The 9,143-nt window shown below is 39.2% G+C and overlaps 1 long non-coding RNA gene across 1 annotated transcript; it reads right to left on the bottom strand.

Moving 5' to 3' along the window:
* Positions 1–993: 993 nt before the first annotated feature.
* LOC107815436 (uncharacterized) lies at positions 994–5,032 on the bottom strand. The gene is made up of 3 exons (XR_012706684.1): positions 4,952–5,032; positions 4,217–4,312; positions 994–1,012 (listed from the first exon to the last, which is right to left on the bottom strand). It is a non-coding gene; the product is annotated as an uncharacterized LOC107815436 (long non-coding RNA).
* Positions 5,033–9,143: the final 4,111 nt, after the last annotated feature.

A 9,143-nucleotide genomic window follows, 5' to 3' on the forward strand; every position in this document is an offset into this window, starting at 1 on the left:
ACTAACTTGTTCAACGTAACATAAATAATTAATTTAGTATAAAATAATTTAAGATGAATTAGGAATTAAAAATATTCAATGTCTGCACTTGCATGTTTTAGCAAAATAATGTTAGATTTCACGCATTGATGATTGAACACACATGTGCACACGGTGACAAAGAACAAAAGATGTGCAAGAACAAAAACTATGCAAAAGAAAAAAACAGCAAAGAGTTGCTGTTACAAAGTTTCGAACCCTTAACATGCATCAAACATTGAACCCGCACAACCATCCGTCCACTGGATCATGTTTGCTCAAGAGGATTCAAAATAACATTATTATATCAAATTTACAGAATTTAACCTATATATAATACCAAAATAATTTGACGAAGCGGGTTCATTTGAACCCTCTTGACCCTATGTGGGTCCGCCCCTGATTTGCACACAACTTTAACGCAAAGATTGATAGAAGCTTAAACATAATAATAATAGGGACATAAAGGAATCACCTTCAGCTCATTATATGCAGCATAGTACCGGGGAAATCTTCCCCCCTGGCCCTCCCAAAGCTTCTTGCCATGAATCTATCAAAATCAAAATCTTCTCCCTCACATTTAAATCAGGCTGCAAAGTTTACAGCAAAAACAAAAATCCTAAAGTTATTTGTCACGACCCAAAATTCCGCCACAGGCGTCGTGATGACACATAGTCTCTAATACTAGGTAAGCCGATTGCAATAACATTTTTGAAGCTATTTTTTTTCTTATTTATTTAAATAAGCAACCAAAACTAACAGCGGAATGAATAAGAATATACAACCTCCCAAGACTGGTAGTACTGAGTCACGAACTCTAACTGAATACATGGAATGATCATGAAGACCAAATATACAATACTGTTTGATTAAAAATTAACAGTACAATGAAATGAACAGACTCCAAGGGACTGCGATGACCAAGCAGTTCTACCTTGAATCCTTGCGATCACACTCTAACTCTGTCCAGATCCGATACCTCCAATACCTCGCTCTGCACAAAAATGTGCAGAAGTGTAGTATGAGTACACCACGGTCGGTACCCAGTAAGTATCAAGACTAACCTCAGTGGAGTAGAGACGAGGTACAGTCAAGACACTCACTAGTCAAATAACCTGTACAATATAGCAGTATACAATAGTACTGGAAAACAACTAGCAATGATAACAACAAACTCAACCAGTGATATAACAATAAGACAATAAGAATATCATAATTATTACTCGGGCGAATAAGGAACACAAGTACAATCAACAAGTCAAGTCCTTCAAATATAAATCCTTCACATATTATTCTTTAAGATAAATATCTTTCGAATATACTTCTTTTGAATAATTACCTTTCAAATATAATTCTTCCAAATAACTCTCTTTGAATAAAAATCCTTCCAAATAAATATTTTGAATATAGTTCTTTCAATTAAAAAGTCACTATGTGACACCTCATTTCATAATCATAAAAATACGGATCTCAGCCCATTTTCATATTTTTCGTAAACACGGGTCTCAGCCCATTTTCATATTTTGAAGGCACCTCGTGCCCATAATTAAATCATCATATCCCCCGGCACCTCGTGCCCTCATTTCATATCACAACTGCACGAACAATTCACGTGCCAAGTATCCTCATTATTTACTCACGGCACCTCGTGCCCACATTTCATTTTATAATCCGCCTGGCAATAACCACAGGCTCTCAATTTCAACATAAATCAGATTGTTATCAATTTACCAACAACAAGACAATTTGCACAAGGTATAAAAATAAACACAAGAAAATCACAACATCACATGAAAATCATCAACACCACAACCCCGCATCATCGCATATCATCCCTGACAATAGTCACCCTTATCACTTCTATAGCCACCCTTATCGCTCCGCCCAGACAATATCAATAGCCACAACCACCGTGAAATGTCACTCTTATACCCACATAATATCAACGGTGAAATGCCACTCTTATATCTTCAAAATAACAATTAACACAACACAACAATTTACACGGGAAATTATCACAGCAACATAACAAAATCAATTCATATCACAATTTGCCCAATGGCTACAACCAAAATTCCAAAGATACAACCAAGTCAATTAATTTCACAACAAATAGCCGAAGGCTCCACACAATGTGTACAACACCCAAAAACAATCAACATAGATAGAAATTACTCAACATAAAGCAAAGTCTTCACTAACTCCAAATTTTCAATAATTATATAAACACCACTTCTTAAGCTCATTTAATTAATTATTTTGAGGGGAAAATCCAAAATTAAATTAAATTCCAATAATTATCAAACTAGCAAATTCACGGAATTTCATAAATAATCAAATAACAATCACATCAAATTGTCATATAACAACAGAGTCAACAACAAGGATTTAGGCACAACAAATAGATGATTAAATATATGCCGACAATTATCCAATTTACTACACAATATGCTCAAGACTTTAACTCAATAAAATTTGCACATATAAACCAAGTACGTACTCGTCACCTCGCGTACATGGTTTTCAATTACACAAAGTGCACATAAGACTCAATGCCTAAGGGGTAATTCCCCCACTCGAGGTTAAGCAAGACACTTACATTTTTTGAAGTTAGGCTGATATTCCAAAATAGCCTTCTTGCTTGAATTGACATCCGGACAGCTCAAATCTATCCAAATTAATTGTATCACTTAATTAAAATTCATCGAAAATAATTCCAGATAATAATACGTCGACTTAAAAATTTATTCCAAAAAGTCAACAAAAGTCAACGCGAGGCCCGCCCCTCGAAACCTGACGTAATTTTCATGAAATCCGAACACTCATTCTGATACGAGTTCAACCATACCAATTTTATCGAATTCCAATAACAACTCGACTTCCAAATCTTAAATTTTCGTTTTTGGAAGATTTTGTAAAAATCTTGATTTCTTCCATTTAAATCTGAATTAAACGATGAATATAATCATAGATTCATGAAATATAATCACTTTAGGATATAGAATACTTACCCCAACCAAACTTGTGAAAAATCCCTCCAGAATCACCCAAATCCGAGCTCCAAAAATTCCAAAACGAAATGCCAAAAATGACCAAGTTCAATCCTTATGTTTCTGCCCAGTTTCGCACCTGCAGACATTTTAGTCGCACCTGCGAGCTCGCTTTTGCGAGCCAATTCTCGCTTCTGCGACGTCCACTGCCAATAAACACATCGCACCTGCGGAATCCTTTCCGCTCCTGCGCATTCGCAGGTGCGATGCAACATGCGCATCTGCGCAAATAGCCACTTTTGCGCCTTCCTTTCCCGCTTCTGCGTTTCCGCAGGTGCGGGATTTTCTTCGCACCTGCGACCACTGCCATGCCCTTCCATCTTCGCTTCTGCGATGGCTCCCTCGCTGCTGCGTGGTCGCACTTGCGCCCAAAATTCCGCAGGTGCGAATCCAACAGTTGCTGCCATTTTTCCAGCAGCTTCTTCCAAGTTCGAATTGCTCCGTTACCCTTTCGAAATTCACCCGGGGCCCCCGGGACCTCAACCAATTATAACAACATGTCCAAAAGTACAATACGAACTTAGTCGAGGCTTCAAACCATATCAAACAATGCCGAAATTACGAATCGCGCATCAAATCGAATTATAAATTTTCAAATCCTCCAACCTCTATATTTTGCGCCGAAACGTATCAAATCAATCCGGAATGACTTCAAATTTTGCACTTGAGTCATAATTGATGACATGAAGCTATCCTCATTTCCGGAATCGAAATCCGATCTCGTTATCAAAATTTCACCCTTCGGTCGGACTTTCCAAAATCTTCTATTTTCCAACTTTCGCCAAAATGTGTCGAATTGTCCTACGGACTTCCAAATCCAAATCCGAACATACGCCTAAGTCCGAAATCATCATACGAAGCTATTGCCATCATCGAAATTCTATTCCGGGGTCGTTTGATCAAAAGTCAACTCTCCGGTCAACTCTTTCCATTTAAGCTTCTAAATAAGAATTATTCTTTTAATTAAATTTCGAAAATCAAACTCGACCACACTCACGGGTCATAATACATATTACGAAGCTTCTCGAGACCTTAAGCCACTGAACGGAACGTAAATTCTTGAAACGACAAGTCGGGTCGTTACATTATTACAGATCTCAAAGAGGTGAAACAAGTTGAGGAAACCATGTATATAGGAAGTTGTTTACCTTCTTCACAATTTTGACCATGTCCTTTAAAATGTCCCGCTCCACAATTTGCTGAAACACATTCTCTCCACAATTTTTGCTCAGGGTCTCGAGAACCTGAATAAAATGTTCGGAGAATTAAATAGATAGTAAAATAATCTTCAATTCAAGTTTCTCTTTATGAACTTTTTTGCAACTTCAAATGGCAAATCCCATGATGAGAATGAACAACTGTACTCCCAGAATATCCACTGAATTTTTTACTGATAAATTAACTTTATCTCGAGACATAAGCAGTCAAACATGACACATTGATAAGTGAATTTCTATTGGCAATTGTTATCGACCTATCTGAAAAATGCCAACACTACAGATGTGCTGAAAACACATAAGAGGTATTTCAGTATAGTACACTAGCAGGCTAAAGTTTGACAACTATATTCACCTCTTGTCAGTTATACCAGTTTCACAGACGATGTGTCAGGAATGAGGAGATGAGACCAGTAATATGTCAAATTTGTATGTTAAACTAAGGATAAGTGGATCCTGGTACTTTTAATCATGAGGTGAGAATTGCCCAAGATCATATAAGGAGACAAACTCAACAAATCATCTATGAGAAAAGCAAGTGAATAATTTTCTGGATAAAATTTCAGCAAATTAGAATTTTATGGAAGATATTTCAGCAAATAAACTCTATGTAACCCTAGACAAAAAGAAATCTAGTAAAATTAAGTTCAAGTGAGATGTACTTACAAATAGGGTAAGGAGCTGTATTTTCGGATTTTTACTCCCTAAACGTTTCTTGATAATCTTAGGAGCATCCTTTGCTTGTCTGCAATTAGAGTTTAATCGGTAAGCCCTCTCAAAAAAAAAATTAGAGCATCCTTTACTGTTTTAATCAGTAAGCTGGTACAAGATCAACTACAGAAAAGCTCAACCTGGCAAAAACGACTAGGGCAATTTGAAATTTTACAAGAAAACAAACAAGTTCAGAAGATCATAAAACAATGCAGAAATACCATTTAGGTAAAAGAAAAATCAGCAGAAATGCATCTTAAACTTTTATCAGCCAGAAAGCCTGCCTCAAACTTTTTCTTTGATTAAATAAATTTCATTAATGTTTGCACCAACAAAAGGCACATATACAAGAAGTATACACAGTTTACCTACTTCACTGCTATCATACCCTGGGATTTCTTCTAGAGACTAAAGTATGATGCAAAGCTGGATCACATTTCAGGCTATTGTTGAAAGTGTGGTCACTCACAAGTCATGACAGGCAGTCCTTGAAACAACCTACCCAAAATGTGCGTTGAAGGGAACATAAGACTAATTCTTCCGTGACACCACATTGTGGGACTAAGTTCGACAGAAAATCCTTCTTACACAGTGCTTATTTTTTCTTTTTTGGATAATATATAGAAGATCGAAAACACATTTGCCTTCGACAACAGATGTCTAGTTAAAATCCCTTTCAGATTGAGTAGGATTTCTGTCATCCCCACTAAGTGGTAGAAGCCGACAGAACTCCCAAGGTTATAAAATTCAAAATGGCCTAACCCTAACATTAATTTGGACTTAGTCAAGCAAGAAGGCTTAGATTATTTATATCCAATTACCCCAGCAACTAAATATTAAGAATTGCACGAGTCAAAAGAGAAGAATACTACAAAAGGTAGTTAGGCTCGTATCGGTACCCAAAAGTAGGCAGGGTTGACATATACTATGTTACCTAATAAGGAGATCACAGCCACTAGTGCACAAAACAAAATTTTCTTAAACATAGGAAAACAGAAAATAGATGAACCATTTCCAGAAAAGTTTTTACATCGAAAGGCCAGAATGTTTCAACAGAAAAATGTGATTTACTAATAGCGGAACATTTTCTAGGAGTGGATAACTCCATTGCACAAATTAGTGGAAAATGTCGTCTTTTGTGTATTCTCGGAACACTTTTGATGTAGCAGTCACTAATGTTGATTGGATACTCTTGAGAGAATCACGTCTTTCTGTAAGGTTCTTTATTTTTTATATATCTGTGGTGTCCGGCCCACCTTGTGCGTACATGCTACCTCCCATAAACATCAGGTACCATGTAAGGTTTTCAACTTTGGTATACATCTTCTAGATGAAATTCTTCCCATCATATAAATAAATTGTTAAACTGAAACCTTGATGGTCTTTTCAAACCACAATAAGGATTAAGACAAGGAGGCCCTATCTATCCTTACCTATTTGTCATGGTCATCGAAGTGTTAAGATTAATGCTTAATTAGGCTGGAGCTTGGAATTGTAAAATTAAATTCTTTACTTGTGAAAAAAGAAAGTTACTGATGGCTCAAGGACTTCCACATAGATGGACAGAATGACATATTCTATATGCAGATGACACTTTATTACTTAGTGATGCTGAAAGAGACAAAATGCAAAGCATGGTGCATACTGTGCGGTCAAGTTTCAACACAGATAATCACTTAAAGAATATGGTCAAGATAAAGTACCTAGGATTCGTGTTGATAATATCACTGTGTACGGTCAAAACCGATTCTCAGTCATAAAGACCGGTCGAGACAATGGCGTTTCAATAGAAGGGTATCCGCATGGCGAGCTCGGACGAATTCCAAAGTAGAGACGACGAGCTTCGAGCTATAAGACCAATCAACTGCAAAACTCGATATCATTATCGAGCCCGCATCCGAATCGGACTACGGGGTAACGACGACCGACACAGGCCCCGAATATCGATGCTCCAAGGCAGAACCGAGCTCGAACTAAGACTGGGGATTCGATCTAGCACCAAGCTCGATTCAGTGCCAAGTTCGCAGACAAGAGCCGTTACAACCGCACCAAGGGAGAGAATCTTGGCGAGAATCAAGGGAGAGACAAACCATCATTGGTTCTCCACTATATGTATTATTTTATGTTGTTACAAATAAAGTAGTGACCCTTTACTATAAAAGGGGAGATAGACTGCAATAGGGAGGGGACATTAAGATTTCATTGTGCTTGTTCTTCTAATATTTTTCAGTCTTCCCATCCATCATTTCCCATTTCATAGCAAAATATACATGTATCGTCATTTTGTATCAAAGAAATTTGCATACCCTTAGAATCATATCTAAATCTAACGTTATTCGATTTTTCAGGTAAACAGTTTGGCGCCCACCGTGGGGCTAAGGGTAACGGTGATTGTTTGATATAAATCTACAGTACACTCCACCTTACAACTTCGAATCACCCATGGCTCTACCTATCGACCTCGAAGCCGGCCTTCAAGATGAAACCAATAACTTGGTGTCCGGGGCCAGAAGGCTACCTGACAACGGCAACGAGGCTCGAATCGAAGAGCCCAAAATTCGAGACGAAGTACCACTGGATATCAGTTCGCAAATAGCTCTAGAAGCGAATCAGCGTTCTGAACCGGAGAGAAGCGTTCAGGGAAGTGCTCGATCCATAGCCCGAGACACCTACAGCACGGGAGAAATCGGGGTCAGCTTGCATATGATTTTCGAAATGTTGCAAGCCCAACAAGCAGCAATAACTCAGTTGCAGAGCCGAACTCATACGCATAGCGGGCCGAACTCCAATCTGCTTCTTCGAGAAGTCACCCCCAGAACGGAACCTGCCATAGTGAAATCAAACGAGCAGGAATCGAGGACTGCTCCTGAAATTGCTAAATTGCCCGAGGAACTCACAAAGCGAGTCGAAGCCAACAACAAAAAAATAGAAACGTATAACGCTAGGGTCGACCAAATTCCGGGGGCTCCGCCAATGATAAAAGGGCTCGATTCGAAAAAATTCATACAAAAGCCTTTTCCCTCGAGCGCGGCCCCAAAACCAATCCCCAAAAAATTCCGTATGCCCGAAATTCCCAAATATAACGGTACGACCGATCCTAACGAATACGTCACCTCCTACACATGCGCCATCAAAGACAACGATTTGGAGGATGATGAAATCGAATCCGTGTTGTTGAAAACGTTCGGAGAGACCATCGCAAAAGGAGCGATGATCTGGTATCACAACTTACCATCGAATTCCATTGATTCTTTTGCCATGTTAGCAGACTCGTTCGTAAAAGCACATGCTGGTGTCATAAAGGTTGCAACAAGAAAATCGGACCTCTTTAAAGTAAAGCAAAAGGGTAACGAGATGCTGAGGGAATTCGTATCCCGATTTCAAATAGAGCGTATGGACTTGCCACCGGTCACAGACGATTGGGCCGTACAAGCTTTCACCCAAGGACTGAACGGGCTAAGCTCGACAGCATCACGTCGGCTGAAACAAAATTTGATCGAGTACCCTGCAATAACTTGGGCAGATGTACACAACTGGTACCAATCAAAAATCAGGGTCGAAGATGATCAATTGGGAGCTCCATATGGGCCCGTACGTCAGAACCACACAACCACTAAAAATCAAAGGGAAACCAACAGAGAACGAAGGTCGAACAGAAATCGATACCAACCGTACGACACAGATCAGATGAACAACGGCTCAGCACGTGACACGGTTCGGAACAATCGAAGGATTGATCAGTGGCAAAATTCTCGGGGACTTATGAGCAAGAGCGGTTTTGATAAATATACAGATCCTATAGAAATCCCTCGACTATCGGAGTATAACTTCAACATTGGTACATCCACCATCGTATCGGCCATCGGACGCATCAAAGACACCAAATGGCCTCGACCCATGCAAACCGATCCTGCCCAAAGGAATCCCAATCAAATGTGCGAATATCATGGCACCCATGGTCACAAGACGGAAGATTGCAGGTAACTAAGGGAGGAAGTGGCCCGCTTATTTAACAAAGGGCACCTTCGGGAATTTTTGAGCGATTGGGCGAAGAACCATTTTAGAGACAAGGATTTTGGTAAGTGAAACGAGCCAGAAGAACCGCAACACGTCATTCACATGATCGTCGGCGGCGTCGATGCCCCCC

This window comes from Nicotiana tabacum, chromosome 24 (assembly GCF_000715075.1).
Source record: "Nicotiana tabacum cultivar K326 chromosome 24, ASM71507v2, whole genome shotgun sequence".
In the NCBI taxonomy this organism is placed as follows: domain Eukaryota; kingdom Viridiplantae; phylum Streptophyta; class Magnoliopsida; order Solanales; family Solanaceae; genus Nicotiana; species Nicotiana tabacum.